The sequence below is a fragment of the Lepidochelys kempii genome, chromosome 11 (genome assembly GCF_965140265.1).
Source record: "Lepidochelys kempii isolate rLepKem1 chromosome 11, rLepKem1.hap2, whole genome shotgun sequence".
Lineage (NCBI taxonomy): Eukaryota > Metazoa > Chordata > Testudines > Cheloniidae > Lepidochelys > Lepidochelys kempii.
This window is the reverse complement of record NC_133266.1, coordinates 33,500,660-33,526,100: the sequence shown is the minus strand read 5'-3', so window position 1 is coordinate 33,526,100 and position 25,441 is coordinate 33,500,660. Positions and strand designations below refer to the sequence as shown.

Genomic DNA, 25,441 nt, shown 5'->3' with positions numbered 1-25,441 from the left:
TTTCTATGAAGTGTTCTTAAAACTACAGTACCCACCTTCTGAAGTGAAGAAACAGATTGACAGAGCCAGAAGGGTACCCAGAGGTCACCTACTATAGGACAGGCCCAACAAAGAAAGTAACAGAATGCCACTAACCGTCACCTTCAGTCCCCAACTAAAACCTCTCCAGCACATCATCAAGGATCTACAACATATCCTGAAGGACAATCCCTCACTCTCACAGACCTTGGGAGACAGGCTAGTCCTTGCTTACAGACAGCCCCCCAACCTGAAGCAAATACTCAACAGCAACCACACACCACCCAACAGAACCACTAACCCAGGAACCTATCCCTGCAACAAAGCCGTTGCCAACTGTGTCCACATATCTATTCAGGGGACAACATCATAGGGCCTAATCACATCAGCCACATCATCAGGGGCTCATTCACCTGCACATCTACCAATGTGATATATGCCATCATGTGCCAGCAATGCCCCTCTGCCACGTACATTGATCAAACCGAACAGTCGCTACGCAAAAGAATAAATGGACACAAATCAGACGTCAAGAATTATAACATTCAAAAACCAGTCAGAGAACACTTCAACCTCTCTAGTCACTCAATAACAGACTTAAAAGTGGCAATTCTTCAGCAAAAAAACTTCAAAAACAGACTCCAACAAGAAACTGCAGAACTGGAATTAATTTGCAAACTGGACACCATCAAATTAGGCCTGAATAAAGACTGGGAGTGGATGGGTCACTACAAGAACTAAAAACTAATTTCCCCATTCTAATTTCCCGCTACTGTTACTCACACCTTCTTGTCAACTGTTCGAAATGAGCCACCCTTATTACCAATACAGAAGTGATTTTTCGTCCTGTTGATAATAGCCCACTTTAATTGACTTGTCTCGACCCCCCACTTGGTAAGGGAACTCCCATCTTTTCATGTACTGTTATATATATCTTCCTACTGTATTTTCCACTCCATGCATCTGATGAAATAGGTTTTAGCCAACAAAAGCTTATGCCCAAATAAATTTGTTAGTCTCTAAGGTGCCACAAGTACACCTCATTGTTTTTGCTTTCCCTCTGTGATAAGGAAAGTCCAACAGAACCAAAACCACTCCTTCATCCCTTGATTGGATCCTCCCCTAAGCTACAGCTCTCTCTCTAGGTCCACACAATCTTCAGTCTTTGGTCACAGGGTTCACAACAATCCCTTTACCACTTGGTCCCAGGCATGTTGTATTTGCCAGAGACAGTTTGGCCTGCCCCAGGACAGAGCAAATGTGAATAAGTCCCAGGCACAAATTCAAAGTGGTGTTCACCTAAAAAGCTTTTGTGACTCATTTCTCATGCTCCTCTCCTCATTCCGACAAAACCCACAAACATAGCCCCTTTTCCCTGACAGCTACCTCTTCCTCTGCCTCCTCCTCTTTTACCACCACCAAAACTCACCCCTTCCCTTGGTGGCTGCTTCCTATTACACCTGCCACCATCCTGTCTCTCTTTTTTCCATTGGCTTCCATCTCCTCCACCGCCACTCTTCTCTTCTTTCCTTAGTGGCTGTTCCCTTTGAAAGCTCCACTTAACTTTTCTAATGGCTTAGTGGAGCTGACGAGCATGCCTAGGTGAGTGGCCCTGCCCCATAGCTGTTTCACTGTGGGGAGAGAGAGCATGTGTGTTCTCAGATGTGTTGCTTCCATGGCTGGCTCCATAAGGGGCCACGGTGGAAGCAGGAGTGAAGGCGTTAGAGGATACTAGAGTTCAAAGTAACTGACAATTAGTTCCTTTCCCTTCCATGTAGCAATGGCACTCTGCTTCCCTATCACCTTTTCCTGGGTCCTTCTTCCCCTCACCTAGCCAGTCACAGATAGTAAGTGAAATAGAAGCGGGAGCTTCAGTTTGGTTCTTCTTTTTATGGCAGTTCTTTGTGTGGTCCTCCTGCAGCCCCAAAGCAGCCTGGGGCAGTTGAGATGGGAGTCATACTTCCAAGTGAGGCCATCCATATTTTTATTTTTAGCTTGATTTCCTCTCAAGTACATTTGTGATTTCTACCATCCTGATACCCCTCAGAATGACACACATATCAATAATATTGTTGCTCGTTGGAGCCTTGCCTGGTTGTACTGTTAGGAGGAGAAATTGATCTGAGTCAGGTATTTTGTTGTGCAATTCTGTTTATTTACAAAGAATGTGCACAAACTTCTGTTTCCCTGAACACAGTAAGAACAAACAACAGCAGGCAGTTTCCTTGCTCAGAATTTCCAAGCTGCCTTTCTAGTCAGTCCTGTGCCCCACAGAGCTCTATCTCTGCTACCTCACAGGGTCCCACTTATGACTGCTTCCCTGACTGCATCGAGGTCTATTAGCCAGGATGGGCAGAGATGGTGTCCCTAGCCTCTGTTTACCAGGCGCTGGGAATAGGCGACAGGGGCTGGATCACTTGATGATTGTCTGTTCTGTTCATTCCCTTGGGGCAGCTGGATTGGCCACTGTCAGAAGACAGGATATTGGGCTAGATGAACCTTTGGTCTGACCCAGTATAGCCGTTCTTATGTTCTGGCTTTCTGCCTCTGACACACATAGTTCCAATCAGCCAATGCCCTAGCCCAGGGGTTCTCACAACAAATTTTTCAGTGACCTCAGAGTGCAGCCACCAACTCTTGCTTGTGGCCACTCTGACAATTTTTCATAAAATACTTATTAACTTTAGGAAAAACAATAAATATTCACATACACATGTCCAAATCATTGTAATTCATTTATGTAGGGTTTATTGCTGACTCAGTAATAAAAATAATGTACAGTTGTCTTTATTCTTTACTGGACCTAGACAGAATAGAAACAAAGATAAGGTGCTTTACACGTTCTTGTCTTTTTTTGTTATTGTATCTTCTGAGGTTTTTGGTTGATTTTTTTTTTTTTTTAGATTTGCTAGTTAGTAAGTCTGCTGCTGTGAAAAGTGATACTTGTATGTTGATATCACTTTTCACAGCCTCCCAACTAACTACTAAGTTTGAAAAGTGATATTAACAAACATACAAATATCACTTTTCACAGCAGATTTATTCATCCCTAGCAAGCCTGGGGACAAATTAAGCCCTGGATGGGGAGGTGGGTAGTGAGGCAGTGGGGGCCAGGGATGATGGCGGGGAGGTTAGCCCAGGGGACAGAGCCCAGTGCCCTGCACCTGGAGGATGGAGACCTGCTGCCCGCCATCCCAGGACTGAAGCCTGATTCCCACTGCCTCTGGGAAGGTGGGGAATTCAGTGACTGCCTGCTCCTCCAGCATTTGTGTCTCCAGAGGAGGGTAGGGCCCAACTCCTGGTGGTGGTCCTGGGGGAGGGGCCACTGCTTTGCCCCCCAAATCACCACCCAGGAGACTGTGGCTGCAAGAAAAGCCCCTGGTGGCCACATGGGCCACGGTGGCCACATTTGAGAAAATGCTGCCCTAGCTCCTGCATTTACAATTAGTCACCAGGGAAACCTCTTGGCTCTGCATACAGACGAGTGCCTTGGGTGGTGGCTCTCTTTCTCTCCAGCTATTTTACTCCATAAAGGAACTTAATTGCTTCTTCCTTTTAGCCTGAATGAAGGGTGGCTAGCATGCCCATCTGCTCTAAGGTCTGTGATTTCCCATAGATCAAATACACTCCTGATGGCAGCCACTAACACCTTCCAATATAACAATATCCTGATCTTTTATAGTGCATTAAAACTCAATTTTTCCTCACTTCTCCCCATAATTAACACAAACACTGTCTCATCCTTTTTTCTTCCCCTCTGTATCTTTTCCTAATCTTAGTATTTGTGTAATGCAAGGCCAAACTGCACAGTTACAATCCTTCTGGATTCCCTCTTCAGACATGGTCCTAATAATCTCCGCTTTGTACTATATCCTGCTATGTATCCCAGTGTTTGCTTTGCTTTTCTTGCTGCTGCCAAATATTCTGTAATGTGATGCATTTAATAAATAATTGTTTTAAATATTGTCTGGATAGAGTTGAGAGGGAGGAAGGATTTTCTACGGTTCAGCCTCAAAATAGGAACTCAGGAAATTTCACTTCTATTCCCAGCTTTGCTATTGCCCTTCCAGCCTTGTCTAAACTAGGGAGTTTTTACCATAAACTCCCATCATTGCTCTCACCAGTTGAGCTGCATCATCGTTAGCAATATTGGGAGGATGAGTGCAGCCTTGCTTTGGCAGCTATTTTCAGCATTGTGTCAGTGAAACTCGGTCAGAACAAGTCTAATCGGCAGGATGGTGAAAACAGCTGCCAAAGTTAAAAGAGGTGTGTCCTCACACCAGGACAGCTGATAGCAAGGTTGGGAGTTTCTGGGGGGAAAAATCCCTTATGCAGTCAACCCTTGTTGTTCCTCACTTTTAGGATTGCTGGGAGTAGGGATGCTGTGAGTGCATCAGCACCCCTGGCTTGGAGTACAAATATCAATGAATGTATGGCTTCCATCATAGATAGGGTTTACAGTTTTTCCAATGGCTTTCTGCGCCCTCACTATAAAAATTGTTCCAGTGTCCCTGCCCACCCACAGACTCCTCCTGTGTTAAATGAGGATAGTAAAACTTATCTCAAAGTTATTGCAAACATTAGTGTTTGAGAAACAATTTGAAATCCTTGGATAGCAGGCATAACAGGAATGTGAGCATATAAAATTTGATTTAGATGTTCGAGAGGCTTTTCTTCTTACTTTCTTCAGTATCAGAGAATACCTTTCCAAACAGGTTGTAAGAAGGACTGTTTAATGAGTATTCATTATATCACCTCGGATGTTGCTGCAATGTACTCTTTTAGCGAGACTAGTAATTGAAAAAAGACATGGGTGGTGGCATTAATGAAGATATGAAGAGGGCCAGATGTACTAAAGGGCTGTATCCTGTGAGCTTTATTCAAGGGAGTCATTCGTACTCCTGCGAGAGTCCTATTGGAGAAAAGATCTAACATTTAAAAAGCTGTGAGCAATACATACATGTATATTCCTGTAATAAAAAGCTAGCAGAGAAAAGCGTGTGGAACACACAACATATGGCATTCTCTCACACCTCGCCTGGCATTTGCCATATTCTGCTTGTAACTTTCTAAATTTTGTATATTTTTTCCTCAGTTTCAGTGAATTGGATTTTTGGCGGGGGTTGGGGGGGGCATATACTATAATATCAGCAGGAGATGATTTACAACTACATTTGCATGATCTGAATCAGGGGGTTTAGTCTAGGTCACATCTTAGTAGAGACCACCACACTCATTAGCAGTTGTTCAGCTCATATAAATCTTACTGATTGTACATCCTGGCAGTAATGACAGCAGTCTTTCACGTGAAAAAGAAATATTAGAGAAGTGATGAATTTATTTTAGCTAGCTTCTCATGTGGATTTGACAGCTGGAAATAAAGAGAAGCAGCACCACGTGACCAACCTGCTCACGACAGATCACAGTTTGGGAAACTCTGATCTAAATGATTAATGGGCGATTTATTTTTATTGGTCATAAGACTGAAAGCACTGGGGGTTTTTAGAGGCAGTGGTTGCAGATCTGAATTTAGTAAATGTGACAGACTGACTTTATTTGTCAATAATTCATGTCTGATACAGAGTAGAAACACGGGTAAGGAAAGATATCAAACATCAAATCAAATATCAGGCAGAAAATGAGTTATTTTCAAGATTAAAACCTTGGGTCCATGCCAGTAAACATCTGAACGGATGTTTAATTAGCATCTCAAAAGGACCTTTTTCAGCGCCAGTTACCTGGAAGGTAGATGAATACAACTGTGGGCTGAGAGTCAGTGGTTGTGTGGATACACCTTCAAAGGAACATTTGGAGAAATCAGTGTGTGTAACAGAAAGAAAAACAGGAACCCAAATGTCTTCACCCAAAGATTGATTAATTAAAATAGGGAGTAACTTAAAAATATACAGTGGATTTTCATAAGAAACTTCCTATTCCCTCAGAAAGGGCATGTATATAAATACTTTAGCTCACATGCTGGGACTAGGAATACAGGCTAACATCTTGAGCATCAAAAGGATCATCGTCTGTAACTGCAGTGGAAGGGGACCAGACTCCTAAGAGTGGAAGATGATCTAAGACACCAGAAGAGACTGGTGTGTATGTGGAGAGAGAGAGAGAGAGATGCTGCCTGACAAAGAGAGTGGTAGGGAATAAAGAATACATGCTCTACTCGGCTGTAACATATTGCTTGTTCTCATGTAATGGCATGAAGGGGACCTGTCTAGAATAGCTTTTGCAGAATTTCATACTAGGCATGCTATGAATATCCCTTTCTTTTTAATCCAGGTTTTTCTCTCTCCTTAACAAATATTGTTTTGAGACCATCTGAGTCTTAGATTGTTTTGAGGTAAAATCCCTTCAGTGCATCCCTGAAGAGGAGAAGATCTCTTGTGAGAGGCAGCTGAACACAATACCTGACCCATAGCAATCATCTGAGGCAACTCCCATATAAACACTCCCCAATAGTGATTGTGGTCAGTAGATGGATAGGAAAGCTGGGTGCCCTTGCAGAGTGGGAGGAATAGGGGAGTGAAAGTTACAGTAATTATTTATACAAGGGCTCCAAAGGCCATTAATCAACACGTTTCCAGTCACTTTTCTGTTAGTTCTTGTTAACGTAGTTCCTCCCTGTGACTCTTTCCACTGATGACCAACCAAGAAGTAGTTTAGAAGCCTGTTATTCTTTCCAGAACATATGTATCTTATAGAATGAACAATATTAGTTCTCCCAAAGTATTCGTATTCTCCCGAGACTGCAGAAATCTGGATAAAATTTATTACAGACATGAAGCTGCTCACCTCTGTGATATTTAGTACCATGAAGCTAATATGTAATATCAGATTTCAAATCCTTAGTTATGTTCCCTGTTTAGAGACTGTTAAATTTCAGAATGTTAGATGGTTCCCTGTTAGTCTTGCTTACAATTATAAGAAATGATCAATAATACAACAATCAATAACACTTTTTTCTGTAACTTGTCAGTGAAATACAGTAGCTTTTGAAATAGCAGTGTCTGCTTATTTGATTTGTTCATTTACATCTTTACAGTCCACAGATGTCCTTGACCTCTTTATTTTACTTGCCAGATGGCAGTAGCAACTAATTTCCCCCTTCGCCCCCCCACCTACTTTTCTATATTCATGCAGTTCAGAATGTTTTTTAATGATCTCATGGCCTCGATTAGTAATTTATCATTTAACACATTTACAAAACTTACATCAAAATGTTCTTTTCCCTTCCCTCTTCAAAACAAATGGAAATATTTTTCTCCTGCTAAAACCCACTCCCACAACTCATGCATTTCTTATGGATATGTCCTGCACAGTTCTGCAGTAACAGAATTTGCAGGGAATTATCAGCCTCACTTCAAATCTTCTGTGGGTCAGGGAGTAAATTGGATCAGGGACTAAAAAGGACAGCTCCAGCACTCAGGTACATATTGTCTCTGCAGGCAGAAATGATGAAAAATAGGTGAATCTGTCCAGAAGAGTGAGGAATGGTCAGGTATGGGGAGGGGAGTGTTATTTCTATCGCATTGTACCGAAGACTTCTTGGAGCCCATCCATGTGTGTTCAGTGGGGTTCAGGTTCTACAGTTTTGGAGGGGCTGGGACAGAGCCAGAGGGAACAGTTACTCTCAGCAGTATTGCCTCCCCCACTTGCCTACAGTATTGCCTCCTCCAAGCCTACAGACTTTTGTGAGGAAGTTAATGCTTATTCTACCATAATCTCTGTCCCTCCTCTTTACTGTAAAGCTTTCTTTGGCAACCAGGAGACGAGCCCCTGACTACAAAGGGACGTGGAGGGATGAGTAACCAATGCAGATGGTTTTAGCGTCATGAATCGTCCAGAATCTGCTGATTTGTGGGAGAGAAACCTCCGGCCACTTCCCCAGGAAGAAGGGGAAGCCCCTGAACCTGAATGAAAGACTGCATCAGAAATTCCACCACTGCAGATGGAATTTCCTACATGGAAATAACCTGGGCACGGGATGGCGTGGCCCTATGTTATCTAGCAAGGTAATACAAAACTGAGTCACTGTAAATTGGTGTCTATCAGCAGTGACAGATTCATTATGATGTCATCATTGGGCTTCCAACATAAAATCAACATAACTTAGGACAGTGGCAAGAAGGTAGGTGGAACTGTTCTTTTAAATGCTGTTTCTACCCTTTTTGTAAGGGTAGGGTTTCTGCTCCCATGGCTCTCATGCTGTACTGCAGTAGGTTATTGTCCTCCTTTCTGGAAGTAGTTGCTTTCCAGGGGTACTGAATATACATAGCTTCTAAAGTGCTTTTGGAGCCAGGATGAGAGGTGTTAGAGAAAATATTATCAGTATAACATTTTAAAGCATATTTTCTAGAGTGGATGGGGGAATGGGGAAGGTAAAAAACTGAAGGCCTAAAAACTCTGGTGGCAGAAGAGGAGCAGACTGGTTATTAAACTGATTGTGTAATAAACAGTTAAGAGAGCTACTATGATGATTGATGGAAAGAAACACTTCTGGCAGCAACCATAAACTTTCAGCCTGAATGACTTTCAGAGAAATAACAAATCTAAAGTAAAACACAGAACAAAAGTATCTCTCAGAGAGCCCCAGCACACATCTCCTCTGTAACATGCTGCATTAACTTTCTCCTACCCAATGGCAGCTATCCTGGCACTCCACCACAGACATTTAGAAATGGAAAGATGCAGTACCCAGAGAACAATCATAACTACTAAATATCTCGTCATAATACTTAAGACATAACAGTTGAAGCAAAAAAAAAAAAAAAGAAAATTACATAAAACATCAGTCAACTAATTCTATATATTTCCTTCCCAAGAAGTCGGTTGTACAGACAATGCCAGAAACAGAAATACATTTTCAAGGGAAGTTATGACCACCCCAAAATGGAGGCCTGATTCTGCAGCCCTTATACACACAAGCACTGAAATCCTGTTATGGTATGTGTAACCTACATGCTTGAATAAGAAATCCTCAATGAGCCAGGGTTTCCCTAGGTGTTTAGGAAATGTAAGAGAGTGAAAGGCTGAAAATCTTTTCCAACCAGCAAGTGAGTTGTATAAATTACCAAAGAGAAGCATCAGATAGGAATTGAGTGGGTGGGGGGACTATTGGGTGACTGAACAGCTATCTGAAGAGAGGAGAAAACTAATCCATTAAAGTCTTTCCTTCCTCCTCAAATTCCTTCCTCAAAACCCACTTCTGTGTTGGTTACAAGCCAGCAACCAACCAATAAGTGTGAGGCTGAGCATCAGCTGGGGATAGGTGATCTATATAATTTGCTTTAAAAAATATTCAAGAGCTTTGGAACCATGAAGTTGTAAAACAGCTAACCTATAGAAACACATCCTTGTCCTTCTCTTTTCTCATAGCAAATTTCAAGTTAATTGCAGTGACCATGTCTTCCTATGTGTTTATACAGCATGTGACACAATGAGCTCTGGAACTGACTGGGGCATATGTATGCTCCCACAATAGAAATAATAGTAATCAAACATAACAGCAAGACTAAGGCCCTGCCTGAGTCTATAATCCTTACATAGGTAAAACTCCCACTGATTTCAAGGTGAGTTTTGCCTAACTGAGGACTTCAGGATTCAACCCCCTGATGCTTAGCGCGATCTTGTTCTGCCTCTGAACTTCCTACTGTTCCAGTTAGTAGGACATTATTTGTTGCCTATTTTGATTAGATTCTAAACTCTTTGGGGAGCAGGAACTATTTTATTTTGTGCTGTGTACAGCACCAAGTACATTCTTTGGCATTAATAAATAGCAAATTAAAAAATATAGAACATTGTAGAACTATAGAACTCAGTTATCAGGGATATCTACTGATCTTGTCCTTATTGTTAGTTATTTAAAACCTAATTTATTGCTTTGTTTGTTTTTGAGTTTAGAGCTTAAGCATCTGAAGAGATTTTAGTTTCTGGACCAAGAAGAGTTATTCCCATAGCACAGAAAGTAGACAGCTCATTTGTTCAATGGATCTGAAGCAGTTCTGTGTCTTTACTCAGTAATTAGCATGTTTTTCTTTAGTATAGCATATGGCATGCTTACTTGTAAACATACCCTGAAAAACCCTTTCCATGTAGCTGGCGCTCTGAACTAAGTTGCAATTTCATCCACACACGCTTGTGGAAATACAGTGGCAGTTCTGAAAGCGCTGATATTTTAACAAATTCTATGTGACATGCCCGTAACCTGAATTTCCTCTGTGAGTTTCATCACGAGAATTGGATTACACCTTGCATTCACAGTAGACCTGGTTCTCAGTTATGCTAAGGCCACTTTACGCTGTTTTGACGGCATAAAAGGTCTTCAAAGTGGGCATAGACAGCCCCCTGAGAACGTCACCTGTGTGGAGGGCCTCTGTGGTCAGTGTACAGCCTGGCTCTATGCTGGCCCTGATGCCAGCCTCCAGTTTAGGGTCTGAGGTGGGGGGCGGGGAGGGGTGGAGGAGGATTTCATCGGGGTGGCTAGTGTTCAGTGGTCCATGGAAAGCCAAGTGTAAGTTCGAGCAGATCTGGGAAACATGCAGGTGGCTTAAATTCCCCGCTGGCCCGAATACAGTAGTGTATTAAATGAGAATCAGGTCCTATATGTGTAGTTTAACCTCAGTGGAACTCATTTATAGGGTGAAATTTACCACTGTGCCAAGGGCTAACCAAAGGCCTCTGTACTAAGCTCTTGCAAGGAAATATTAAGTAGGACTTAAGTGGCATCACCGGCCTCATGCCACCCCTCCATACTGGGATGAATTTCACTCATTAGCGAGGTAACATAAAAGTTTCAGATGCTTTCAATGCATTTCAAAGTGAAAATGGCAGTGTTGTTATTGTGCTCTCTCAACAACTCTCTCTTTTCTGGACACAAAAGCAACTTGGCTTGGATACTAGAGTAGGCTTTTGTTGGAAATTTCTGTAATCAACCACAAAGGATTTGGGGATGGGAGCTTCAATTCAGTATAAGGTGATGGGTTGGCCCATGGGCCATTGATAAATGGAAAAATATTTTTAAAGAGAAAAATCTCCATTATCTAGACACTAGAATTAGCTATGCAAATGGCCATATAATCATATTGTCCTCCCCCTTCTCCTATCCTTCCTTATGCTATCATCTTTCTCCTTTTGTTCTCAACTTAATTTAGATGGATAATTTTTCAGGGCAGGGTAACTATTGTTATCTGTATTGTAATGTACATGTGCATCTGTGGCACGACTTAAGTAATAAATAACTATCATAATTCCTCAGTGAACAGCAGACTTATTTATATAGCACCCATTAACATTTTTCTGGTTTCTGTATCAAAGTTAAAAACAAAAATCATCTACTTAAATGGATCTAGGACAAATGAAACAGAGAGATGTAGCTACTCTCAAAGGCAGGCAGACAAAAAAGGAGAAAACAGCCCTAAAAGGAAGATGTAGAACAGAACAGGAAATGATCTGACCCAACTACAAAGGCTTTGCAGTAAGCCTTGAAGATAGCTACAAAGGGAGGGTGATTGACTTTTTCAGAAGGGGAAATCTACAATCAGGCTTTCTGAATGGAGAGGGCTCAGTCCCCAGACTGGTAAGCCAGACTGGTCCACGGAAAATTACAACTCCTTTTCCATGCACAATATGAAAAATCCTCTGTGACTGGACTAGTTCAGAGAGGCTTCAAAACCTATAGCCAGAGCAGCTTCTAGTGAAGGTAGGGCCTCAAGCATTGGGTCTAAGTTTTCTGGGGGAAGAGGGCCAGTGAGAAGAGGCTCCAGGGCCAGTACAAGCAGATCCAGTGTCCCCTTCAAAGAGAACATTGGCGAACCCCTTATGATACCTTTTTAAACTATAAGACCCAACACATGGTGCAGATGCCCTTGACTTTGACACAAACTGGGATCTTCTGAGCCACAGATTTAGCAACATGTTCATATGCTATAATGCTTCGGTTCCAAATTAGGGCACTCAAGCAATTAAAAAAATTAATCATGATTAATTGCACGATTGAAAGATTAATTGCGATTAATCACGCTGTTAAACAATAATAGAATACCACTTATGTAAATATTTTTGGTTGTTTGCCACATTTTCAAATAGATTGATTTCAATTACAATGCAGAATACAAAGTGTACAGTGCTCACTTTATATTTTTATTACAAATATTTGAGCTGTAAATATAAAAGAAATAGTATTTTCAATTCACTTAATACAAGTACTGAAGTGCAATCTCTTTATCATGAAAGTTGAACTTACAAATGTAGAATTATGTACAAAAAAAACCTGCATTCAAAAATAAGACAATGCAATACTTTAGAGTCTACAAGTCCACTCAGTCCTCCTCCTTGTTCAGCCAATCACTCAGACAAGTAAGTTTGTTTACATTTGCAGGAGATAATGCTGCCCACTTCTTGTTTACAATGTCACCTGAAAGTGAGAACAGGCGTTCATATGGCACTGTTGTAATCGGCATCGTAAGATATTTATGTGCCAGATGAGCTAAGATTCATATGTCCCTTCATGCTTCAACCACCATTCCAGAGGACATGCGTCCATGCTGATGATGGGTTCTGCTCATTAACAATCCAAAGCAGAGCAGACCAACACATGTTCGTTTTCATCATCATGAGTCAGATGCCAGCAGCAGAAGGTTGAGTTTCTTTTTTGATTGTTCGGGTTCTGTAGTTTCCGCATCGGAATGTTGCTCTTTTAAGAGTTCTGAAAGCACGCTCCACACCTGTAACTATCTTTAGAAATCTCACATTTCTGCCTTCTTTGCGTTTTGTCAGATCTGCAGTGAAAGTGTTCTTAAAATGAACAACATGCTGGGTCATCATCCGAGACTGCTATAATATGAAATAAATGGCAGAATGCTGGTAAAACACAGAGTAGGAGACATACAATTCTCCCCCAAGGAGTTCAGTCACAAGTTTAATTAACACATTATCTTTTTAACGAGCATCATCAGCATGGAAGCATGTCCTCTGGAATGGTAGCCAAAGCATGAAGGGGCCTACGGATGTCTAGCTTATCTGGCACATAAATACCTTGAAATGCTGGCTACAAAAGAGCCATGTGAATGTCTGTTCTCACTGTCAGGTGACACTGTAAACAGGAAGCAGGCAGCATTATTTCCTGTAAATATAAACAAACTTGTTTGTCTTAGCAATTGACTGAAAGAAGTAGGACTGAGTGGACTTGTAGGCTCTAAAGATTTACATTGTTTGGTTTTTGAGTGCAGTTATGTAACAAAAAAAATCTACATTTGTAAGTTGTGCCTTCACAATAAAGAGATTGTATTACGGTACTTGTATGAGGTGAATTGAAAAATACTATTTCTTTTGTTTATCATTTTTACAGTGCAAATATTTGTAGTAAAAATAATATAAAGTGAGCACTGTACACTTGATTTCAATTACAACACAGAATACAAATATATTTGAAAATGTAGAAAAACATCCAAAATATTTAATAAGTTTCAATTGTTATTCTATTGTTTAACAGTGCGATTAAAACTGTGATTAATCGTGATTAATTTTTTTAATCATGGTTAATTTGTTTGAGTTAATCATGTGAGTTAACTGCGATTAATTGACAGCCCTATTCCAAATGCTGTCTACTCCATTAGATGTAACTACATAGCATATTTGCAATTAAGCTATTTTCAAATATAGTCTATATGACTGTAATGAACCTTTTGTGTTTGAAGCATTGCTACGATGCACCCTTTCCACTTCTAAAATGCTCCATATAACCACTTTATTGGTTCTGATTCACAGACAGTGTGAAGGGAGGTACCCAGGTGCTGTGCAACTCGATGTGTCACATGGGGAAGCCATTGTCATCCTGCATAGTCTGCCTCTACACTGGAAGTGCTGTGCAAGCAGGCAATTGCCAATACACACTACAGAATGATGCAGGTTCTGGCCCTTAATTACAACCATTCTCATCTCACTGTGCAAGGATTTGGATTTAGGAATTTAACTAGTACTAATTCTAATGTTTCACCTAATGAAGTACCTGTACTGGCCAGATCAATTCTGAGAGGCTTTAATATTCACATACTAACATACAGAAGGAATATGTTCGGAAGGGGCAAGGATTTGTGTATGAAATATCTACTCATTCTGACAAATGAATAATTTTTCTAAAGACCTTCTTCTCAAGTCACATTATAATTACAGTACAATTGTTTTAGGCACCTCAAAAAGCATGACAAAATATTAGCCATTTCAAGCTAATAACACTTCTAAAACTGTGACCCAAACTTTGTGAAGATGGAGTGAATTTTATTTCAAAGGATGATGTATATTTTTCCATGGGAGTAAAAAGAACCATTTAATTAATCAAATGTTCAACTAACTCATCCTTCCTTCTAACAATGATCTACCTTTTGCTGTTATAAATGCTAATTTGCCTATGTCACATGCAACAAATTACATTTTAGAAAATTTGAACTGGATGATTATATAAAAATATGTGCAGTGTTGTACCTGGTGTTAAATTGTTTTCATTTATGTCTCATATAAGTTCTGCATTAATGGAATATTTCTGACTGTCATTGATTATACAATGAAGTCCCTTTGACAGAATGTAGATTCTAGAAGAGTAAAACCTCTCAAGTATGCAATATCCTGCCCCCGCTGATTAAGTAGTATCAACAGCTGCACTGAAGTACAGAACTATTCTGCTGATTGACCAGGCAAATCGGACCATATGAGTCTCATTTGTTCCCACTCAGAAGAGATAAAAAGCTGAAAGTTGCTTGAAAAAATAGAGGGTGGGGTCAGGAGGTCTTGAAAGCGAAAACTGTGAATAGTCAGTTCAGGAGGAAAACTGGGCCAAGTTTGTTGGCTTATTTTCAAATAGAGCACTGCTTCAGGGCTCTGTTGCTTGACTAAACTCACTGAGGAAGTTGAATAAAAGAAACCATTAGAAATATGGTAGGTTTTAACAGCCAGTATTTCTAAGTGTGGTATTTTTCTGAGGACCATGCCCTCCTACTTACACACCCTGTCTTTACAGTCACAGCTCTCATTAACAGTATTGGGAGATCTGTTTGTGTGAGGTCCGACTGAACTAGAATGCTTATCTTCTCCAAAAACATTAGGCTTCTTTATCAAGCACATTTTTGTAGCCTGGATTTATAGAAGAGCTGGCCCGTCACATCAACAGGATGCTATGAGCGTCTGACTCATTTTCAGTGCACATGTTTAATTCCATTCTTATAAAAACCTATTATAGGTGGGATTGGTACTGCCTCCTATTATTAAGGCTGACCACTACTTCCCATTATAAAACTGTTTTAATTGCTTTGAACTTTCTGAAATTGTCTGTGCTGTCTCCTTGTTTGTTTTTGTTAATCTTAGCCAAAAAGGTTCAACCATTTCTGAGACCAAGGCTAGGGGGAAATATCATTTTGCGTATGTTAAAAAATTCTGCTGACCTTTTGTTTGAAATGCTCTAGTGTCCCCATGCTTTGGAGCAGGCACCTGAAATGGGCCAGGGAGTGGTCTTTGTGTCAGGGATGTATCTTTAGCCATCCCTGTGAAAACCCATGCAAAGTTGGCCACATTGTAAGTCTGGAAAGAAACCACTTGCACATGCTCAGATTTCTTTGATTTTTAGCAGTTTAAATCGCTGAAGATTCTCATTCTTATGTACTCATTAAGCATATTCAAGCCATTCACAGCTCCTATGTGTGACTGAACTGTGTCATCCCCACAGAGCAACTAAGCATTTCCAGGCCATGGCTACAAGGGATCTGGACTTTAATGGCTTCTCCAGGCCAGCGTAGAGCTGGGTACTGGAAGGGAGAGCAGGGATCCTGTTTCACCTGTGCTGTCAATAACCCCTCCTGCTGGTACCCAGGCAGTATAAAGGAGGAAGCTTCCTGGTTTGACTGCACAGGGCACAAAAGTTTGGTTGGAGGAGAAGCAAAGGAGTAGACTCTCACTAGAAGTCTGGTGAGACTGGGAGTTTGGAACTGGCTGGCCAAGAGCTAGAGGGGTATAGGCTGGGATTGGTACAGGGGGAAAGTTAGGCTGGAACTGTTTGGTGAGAAGACTATGATTGGAAGTAAGGGGGGCACTGGAACTGGTGAGGGAAGCAGAGCAAGTGGGAGCTAGTTGGCTGGGGCAGATGCTGAGATTGGATGAAGAGTTAGAGGAGGAGGAGGAGGCTGGGGCTGTGTCTTGACAAAAAGACTGGGACTAGGAACCAGTGTGGAGGGAACAAGGGGCAGAAAGATCAGATGCGGAGCTGGGAGAGAGATGAAGACTGGGACTAGGATGAGAAGCCTGAGGAATTGAGACTGGCTGGGCAAGGAGCTAGAATGGGCTAGGCTGGGATTGGGAAGAGGAGCTATGCATAGATAATGAAACTGAGACAAGGAGCCAGGGGTGGGAAAGAGACCAGATTGGGACTGGGAGAGAGACAGGTTGGAGGGGATGGGGCGAAAGCAATCAGACTTGTGGGAAATGGGCAGATCAATCCATACGCATTAGAGCACATGCTTCTCCAGAGCTTTGAATGGAACCCAGATTCCTGAGTGTCACCATTCCTCTGCTGTCAGCAAATATCTGTGAACCCATTGACCAAGTGTCCCATTCCTCCCTGATTCTGATCCACATAGAGGATTACAACATATTATTGCTATTAGTTACTCCATTCACTCAAGTGACAGAGGCAAGGTTGCACGGGCAACCTTAATTCTGACATTTTCTAACTTCTGAGTGTTTGACTTTACAGCCTTAATAATGTCCTTTTAACATAGTTTCTCTGTGTGTAATATAAAATAATTTTAAATATATAAATCTAGGTTTGAAGATAATGTTTATTGATAATGGAAAATACTATGGCTGGATTTGAAAAAGAACAGGTTATTTTGATGAGCCCTAATAACATTTGTAGCTATGCAAGCTTGCTGTAACAGTAATATTCAATTTAAACAAATCTCATACTTCAGGGTTCAAAAACTGTAGAGGTCAGGAAGCATTGCACTCACTCCCCCAAATATACACAATATTACACACTGGCTATGTTACATAGTGTTTTTCACTTTCTTTTGAAACTTTAATGAGGAAGGGTAATGGGCCAATGGTCTAATCTGATATGGAGAAACTTATGTTCGTCTGTTTTTATTTTATTTTATTTCTTTATTTATTAGGTAGTGCACATCTTAAAGAAGAAAGACCTATTTTGTTATTCCTGATCTTTAAAAGCATTTATAGATGCATTATTCAAAGAGTAGACTGTTATGGCTAAACTGGTCCATCCAGACTGATCACTGAAAGCCAAGCCAATCACTTTAACATAGAGCTGGGACACACCAGACTTTATTAGTTGTTGATGCTTAAGCAGTTGGGATTTATGAAGACAGAGCATCCACCCTATCCAAGTTTCTTAGGGAACCAGGTTGGCTCTAAACCTGCAATTTATAGTATGTGCATTAGTACTCTATGTAAACAGAGCACCATTGACTTCAAGGAGATTCTGTGCAGGTGCTGCTTTATACCCACATACAGTAAATTTCAGGATCAGGGCCTGGTCATCAAATATTAATGCCATGTGAATTGTTAAGCCATTGGAGAAATTCAAAGTGGACTAATATTTAATATAAGTTTTTTTCTCTTTTCTGGTTATTAAAATTGCTCATTCCCTACAAAATTCCATGGTGACTGGGTTAGTAGGATGAGCTACTTTGCTGGAGTATCAAGGTAAAGGTGGACTGAAATGCTGTTCAGACTTATAATACAATACAAATCCGTTTAAGATCCTAAATCATTAGTGGAATACTTTTAGCTTCAAAGTTAAAGAAATATATTAAAAAACCAAAATATTTTAAAATCTTTTCCATGTTTATATATATGCCAGAATCTCATGTCTCAATGTTTCCTTGTAGGCCCATGTCACTCTGTCTGTCTATCTACCTGTTGTCTCTTCTCTTCTACTCATATTGTAAGTTCTTTGGAGCAGGATGTGAAGGCTAGGACTATAACAGGGTTTAAAAGAGAACCGGATAAATTCATGGAGGTTAAGTCCATTAATGACTATTAGCCAGGATGGTTAAGGAATGGTGTCCCTAGCCTCTGTTTGTCAGAGGGTGGAGATGGATGGCAGGAGAGAGATCACTTGATTATTACCTGTTAGGTTTACTCCCTCTGGGGCATCTGGCATTGGCCACTGTCGGTAGGCAGGATACTGGGCTGGCTGGACCTTTGGTCTGACCCAGTGTGGCCATTCTTATGTTCTTAGGTACTGTCTTTTCGTTCAGCATTTGTACAGCATCTAGCACAATGGGGTCCTGGTCCAGGGCTGGGGCTCCTAAGCTTATAACAAACAGGTTTAAAACAAACAAAAGGAAACATTTCTTCACACACAACACAGTCAACCCGTGGAACTCTTTGCCAGAGGATGTTGTGAAGGCCAAGATTATAACACGGTTTAAAAAAAAAAACTAGATAAGTTTCTGGACGATAGGGGTCCATCAATGGTTATTAGCCAGGATGGGCAGGGATGGTGTCCCAGCCTTTATTTGCCTGACGCTGGGAACGGGTGACAGGGGATGGATCACTTGATGATAACCTGTTCTGTTCATTCCCTCTGTTCATTGGCTACTGTCAGAAGACAAGTACTGAGCTAGATAGTGTGGCTGTTTTTATGATATAAAAATGCCTATGTCAAACTGTCTAGAGTGGCTCATGATCATGAATGCCAACCTCAGCGCAGACTGTTATAAACCAGGGCACAAACCCCAAACTGGTTGTATGTTCTATAATTAGATTTCACCAACCAAGGATCAAGTGTGAATTCCTGAAGCACTATACCAACCTTAACATGGAGTCACAGACACTCTTCTTGGGCACTCCAGTCTATCTTGCCACCCAGACAAGCCTGCCTTTGTGATAGATGGTCCCTTATACCAAAAAAACGCAACAATATTCTGGTCACTCCCACACCCAAAGGACCAGTCACTTACCCCAAGTCAAGTGTACCCGAGATCTCTCACCAGTGAAACACTTGTTGCCAATTGTTTGTTAAATTAACTAAAGGTTTATTAATTATGAAAAAGAAAGAAGTTATTTACAAGGTTAAAGCTGGTAAACATACACATGCAAATGAGTTGCGGTGTTAGGTTCCAAAAAGTAATAAAAGCTACTGTAACGTGCAAGCTCTATACTTTATGACCTTTAAGGTAAGCTGTTCAGGGATCCCTTGCTTATGTTTAGAAATATCGCCCTCTCCAAATTGCAAGCAGTATAGTGAGAGCAATTTCTTCTTGACAGGGATTTTTATTCCTTTTCCCCAGAGCTCAAGCTGAAGGGATGAGTGTTTGTACATATCTCCTCTTCATGGGTGTAGAGGGAACAATCCACTGATGTTCTGCAATAGCTTGTCTGATGTTTAGAGGCCTTGTTTTGTTGGGCAGGAGATGACATCTCTTGTGGTAAACTGATATTTCAGACTCGGTAATTCTTCTCCCCTGACTGTGGAGGTTTCCAGTTTCATAGCAAACACCTTTATAGTTACAGAATAAAACACTTAAATATTACCTTATAACATAGAGTATGGATATTATAAATGAACTTAATGCATGCAGCAACTCACAAGCATTATATTCACATTTAATTGCTATACGATATGGCACTCAACAGGTACAAACATCCATGCAGAGCTTTTCCAGCCTCCTCCCCTGGTTCCAATGCCTTTTGAGGTCTATGTGCCCCCTCCTCACTAAGGATTCATAGCCCAAAAGGCAGAGGGACTTTACCACATATATTCAAGTCTAGTGCCCATCTCTTCCTTTACCAGCCGTTTGACCAGCAATCTCAAAAGTGTTCTGCTACATCTCTGTAATTCAACAAGAGTAATTGTCATTAATATTTCTTCTACCATTACAGTAGAATAATATTTTGTTATTCTAGTAAAAGCTAGGTTTTTTTAAAGTGATGATCTTTTTGAAAATAAAAAACATTTTTCATGGCTGTCAAGAGGTGTATAACTAGTATGAAAACCAGTCTCATTCGGCTTTAGAGACTTGATAGCTCAGATAATTATGCAGAACTAATTAATTCAAAACCTGTTTATCAACAGTAGCCTGTAGCTGCAGCATTTCATCACAGAGGCATTAACAAAGGCTTATCACCTGCTTTCTTGATGCTTTTTATCTCAAAGGCAAATCAATATGCAGAGTATGGAAAAAATGTTATTCCCACAACTAACACTTCCCATAACTTGCAAGAAATTTTAGTGTCTGATACCAATTAGTTTTCCTAGGTTAAATTTTCAACAGTTGTACTTGGAGATGAGAAGTGTTAAACACCAAAGTTTCTAGTACATAAAGTCTGTTCATGAGAAAAAATTTAAATACAAATAAATGTTTAGAAAATTTAAATCTTTGTTTAACCCTCCCCAACACCTAGATTATTATTTTCATATTCATTCTCACAGTGTATTTATTTTACTGTCCGAATGAGCTAAATCACCTGCTCCCAACTAATTGTGTACATCCTAAAAATTGTGTACATCCTATATTTATACTTTGTCTTCCCTGCTCCCCGTCCCAACCCACGTTTTTTTTCTCATTCACCTCTCATGCCTTTTTAGATTGTATGCTCTTTGAGGCAGGGACTGTCATTCACTATGTATTTGTATAGCAATATAAATGTGTAACAGTAACAGAGTACACAGACCTTCCCACAGTGAGGTAGCATTTTTCTGCATGGTCCTAACATCAGCTAACACAGTGGATCAGCAGAGGTGCTCTACCACCTAAAATGTGCTAGGCGCCATCCACTCACATAGGAACATGCAGTCGCTGCCTCAAAAGGCTTACAGTTCCATTTCTAGAGTGTACCTATCACTAAATTATAGGTACATGAATACATTTATAATTGAACCGCTTTTCAAAAATAAATCAAACTCCAATACCAAGCAAACCCCACTTCACTAAGTTTGAAGATGGACCTGAAGGTGTCTCCACTCAACCACACCTGGACATTTAAAGTCTGGATAACTAGACGGGCTTAGTAACTTATCCTGAAAACCATCACATCTGGGCTTTTGGCAGCATGAGAAGTGAATTTCAGAGCTGCTATGAATGCCCTGTTTACAATTCCAGATGAACAAATCTAGGGGTCTGTCATTTTTAGTCACTTCATCTGAACCGAGCAAGCATAGTATGACACAAAATTACACCCAAATCATAAAGCGTAAAAGCAACAACATTACTTGTACTCAGGAACAAATTGGATGCCAATACAGTTTATGGACCACTAATGTAAAGTGCTCTTATTTTTCAGGTTGCTATATAGTCTCCTTGCTGAAGTTGCAAACTGTTTTTTAAGAAAAGCCCCTTGTAGATTGCACTGCTTTAATCCAGTCTAGAGATGGCAAAGCCATGGATGTCTGTCAAAGAGATTTACATCAGGGGGAGAGGTCTCAACCTCTTGGCCAGATGCTGATGGGGGAAAAAAGCACTCGTGTACATTGCTGCTAATTGGAGATTATTTTACTAAGGGATATGGTGGATTTTCCATCACTTGAAATCTATATCAGGATCAGATGTCTTTCTAAAAGATTGCTCCCTGTTGAACTACAGTATATGGCCTGTGTTATGCAAGAGATTGGGGGAGATGATCATAATGGCCCTTTCTGGCCTTAAAATCTAAGGGGGAAATCCTGACCTCATTTAAATCAATGGCAAAATTCCCATTTACTGTAATATACCGGATTGCACCCTGGGAATCTATAATAGCCCTCGGTGGTCCTAGTCCAGTGGTCCTAGTCCACAATGGGTCCAAATGTGTAAATTTATCTATATGCATAAGTGATTGAAGGATTGGGGCCATTGTCAGTGAGTTATTCATAATATTCAGCTTAAATATTTTTCTGTCCTTTAATTACACCTGCTTATACTCTCTAGTAACATCTTTAATAATTCATTCTCTTCCTGGTGTTTACTTCCTTCCAAAGAGAACAGTACTTATACACATCTATTAATAAAAACATTCACTGAGACATTTCTCTGTATGCTGCAAAATCACAGAATTTGTTGAACAACGTGGGGAGTTTTTTGAGGGGCGGAGGGAGAAAGGATAATTGTCTCATGTTGCTTTATTTCTTTTTATAGCTTTGTAGCAAAAAATGGGAATAGATCAAGGATACAAAGTAGAAACTAGCTAGAAATATAATGCCCATTCCTTTCTTCAGATAAACTACACTTATGCATGAAATATCCACTGACTATACTAGCTACAGTTGTAAAATCTCTGGAATAAAATGCAGGGTGGTTTATGCCTCCTGCTCAGCATTGTAAATACTGGATATAATGGCTTCAGCAACAAAGAAACGAAATGGTCCCAGGGTTATACATTGTCTGTATATTCTGCCTGCTCACAGAAAACTATAGGTATAGCAATAAGAAGTGACGCTGGAAGGGTTAAATCACTAAATTTTCAGACTTATTTCTTATCATTTATGAGATTGTTAAATGTCCAAAAGTGGATTTTTTTCTTTTACTATCAGTATAAAACTGAACATACTGTGAGACATAAGGTAGCAGGTGTCTTGGCGCTAAACTATCAAGTCTGTGGGCATTCTGTTATAACAGGTGCTCCAAAAATTCGAACAGATTTTAACAAGAGCTATATGGGCTTTTTTAATTAGCCTGGTTACTCAGCATGTGTAGAAAGTACTAGGTATGTGCTTAAAACATCATAATGTCTTGAAAACAAATGCTTCACATACCCATAGTCATTCTTTGTGGTTGTTAACTTAAGATTCATTTCTTTCTCACATTAGTATTTAATCCTTATAGTCATCCCTTTATTATATGTCCTGTTGAAAAGAACAGTCTTACTAAAAGAATGTAGAAATTCATCCAAGCTGTCAGTGAGTGTTTAAAAGCTTGGATTTACCTGATTTTACCTGGGAATTGTACTCTGCATTAAAGAACTAAAGGATCATATAAGCCAGAAAAAATATTTGCTTTGATTCTCTCTCATATTGAACAACAAGGTGCCACTTTTCTTCATTTCCAATTGTGCTTATTGCATTGTCATGAAACACATCAGAAGAATTATTTTAAAAAGGAAAATATATTGATTTGTAAAAGATTTTAGACTAAAATCAAAATACCTAATTGTTTGGAAATGGTATCTCTGTATTACAGAATCTCATGCGATGTATGATATCTAGTACCTGACAAGACAGCTCATGCTGTTTCAAATAAGTTTGTATACAATAAGGTAAAAAAAAAATCCCCCTAAAGAATAGGCCATATTACATTGAAAAAGTATAGAAGGGATAATATAACTGAGGCTTTTACTTGAATTGTTCTATAGCAAAATTTGCGATTTGATTTATGGACTGTTTTTCTAGTCAAATAAAAGATGAAATTCCTAGTTAATTGTTCAGTGACTCTAATGCAGGTATCCATCCCCAGATTTTGCTCTCGTATTTGCCAGTATTTATTTAGAAATGACTAGATACATTCTATCTATAATGCTATTTTATATATAGTTTAATCTGACATATCTTAACTAAGGGATCCAGTTGCTCTAACCTAGTACATGAAGAACAAATTGTTGAAATTTAATGTGGGTTTTCACTTCCTAGATGTTTCTTGTACCTTAAATCCCTTGGTCCAACAGAGAAAATGATCAATCTTTGTACATGAACATTCAAAAAACCTGTTCAGTTACAAAACTGTTGAAAACTATTTATTTATTTTGGAGGGAAAAAACTAACATTTTTCACAGTCCTTTTTCTTTCTTTCTATTGTTATTTACTTGCTAAACACGAACAGTATGCTCAGCACTGTAAGAAAAACATGTAAGGACAGTTTCATAACCCTATATCTTCATAGACTAAAATAATACTACTTAGCACTTAGTGTTTTTAATCTATGTATCTCAAAGCTGTTTCAAAGTTACATAAGCAATATTATCTTCACTTTACATTAAGGTGGGGAATTGTGATACAGAAAAATAAATGACTTGACCAAGGTCATGCTGCAAGTCAATGGCAGAGCTAGGAACAAATATATGGACCATGTGATGACATACACAGATGATAAGAATCACACTGGGAAACACTGTGGTGGTGTTAGCTTACGATGATGATTTTTTCCCCCTATTTTTCTCCTTAAATAATAACAGAATCCTCGCTCTCTGCAGACTTCCAAGTCCTGGAGAATAGTGAGCAGAGAACATGCTACAGCAGTGCAGGCTTCATGGATCATCCTCACAGCTACGTTATGTACCTGCAATTTCCTCCAAAATGGCATTTATGCTGTTCATAACATGCACAACTGAGCAACCAGAAAGCTGTAAATATCACTGCTGCAGGAGCATATTTTGCACTAATAAGGTACAGTATGTCAGGGTCAGTTGTCGGTTTGTAATGATAAATTTCAGGCAAGACACTAGGTGAAATTCCTGGTTCCACTGAAGTTCCTATTTCACCCACTGAGTTTATGCTCTCCAACTCCCCTTTGGCAATAAAGCAGCTGCTTTGGAAATATTGCCGGGATTGTCTCTTTATATAAATATCACTTTAAATAATGATAATAATATCTTACATGTATATACCAACTTCACAGTAAAGTATACAGAGGGTTTATACAAACTATGGACAGAATTCTCCCTGATGATCTGTGTCTCAGATCTCTTCTCCAAGTGGGTAGAGAGTGAGTTGGGGAGAGTTTGCTATGGCTGATGGGATATTATTCTTTGTCCCCCTCTATTAAGCAGTATCTTTTAAATGTTAGTACTCTGTCCAGTACATTTGATGGGCACTTCCACAAGAACAAATCTAAAAATAAGCACATGCATGAACCACACCAGGCATTACTGAAAGGCAGTTACCTCTGGGAGGGGAGAGGTCAGCACAGTAGCACAGCTTAAGATAGTTTGTGAAGTATACAGCAAATGAGACTATTGGAGGAGTTCTTATAACCAGAAGTTAGGAATCACTGTTGCAATATTAGGAGATACTGAGTGGCATGGGCTATGACTAAGGGGAGTGGGTTGTCACAGTCAGAATCCAAGAGATATTTTTGTCATTGTTTATGACAGCAAACCCTATACAGTTGCAGCAACCTACTCCTCAGACTGCTAAGGTTAGTAAATTAATGTACAATACCAGCAAGAGCCTCTCTTTTCAGATTTGGGGCTATAAACAAAAAGCATCTGCGTCAAAAGTTAGCACTGTTATAGGTGATAATTCCCACAGATGTAATATTTCACTTGTGAATGCGAAGGCTCTGAATGGATCTTGCAATGCAGGAAACTGCTCCCTATACTGGGATACTCCACACAAGCAACAGAGCAAAAGCACCATTTTCTGGGATTGGGGAGTTAATGACTCTCTTGTTCACATAAAAGAATATCAAAAATAAAGGGGATTTTAACACTACTTGTATAA

At 39.9% G+C, this 25,441-nt stretch overlaps 1 long non-coding RNA gene across 5 annotated transcripts in view; it reads left to right on the top strand.

Annotated features, from left to right (window-relative positions):
- The window catches only part of LOC140895577 (uncharacterized), a 54,535-nt gene that overhangs the window by 22,018 nt on the left and 7,076 nt on the right, over positions 1-25,441 (top strand). For 2 of the 5 annotated variants that reach the window (XR_012154271.1, XR_012154270.1), the window contains exons 2-3: positions 7,776-8,039; positions 24,193-24,385. This is a non-coding gene — a long non-coding RNA (uncharacterized lncRNA). Of the gene's footprint in view, positions 1-7,775; positions 8,040-24,174; positions 24,386-25,441 lie in introns of all 5 variants that reach the window. The other 3 variants (XR_012154272.1, XR_012154273.1, XR_012154274.1) reach the window with 3 other exon arrangements.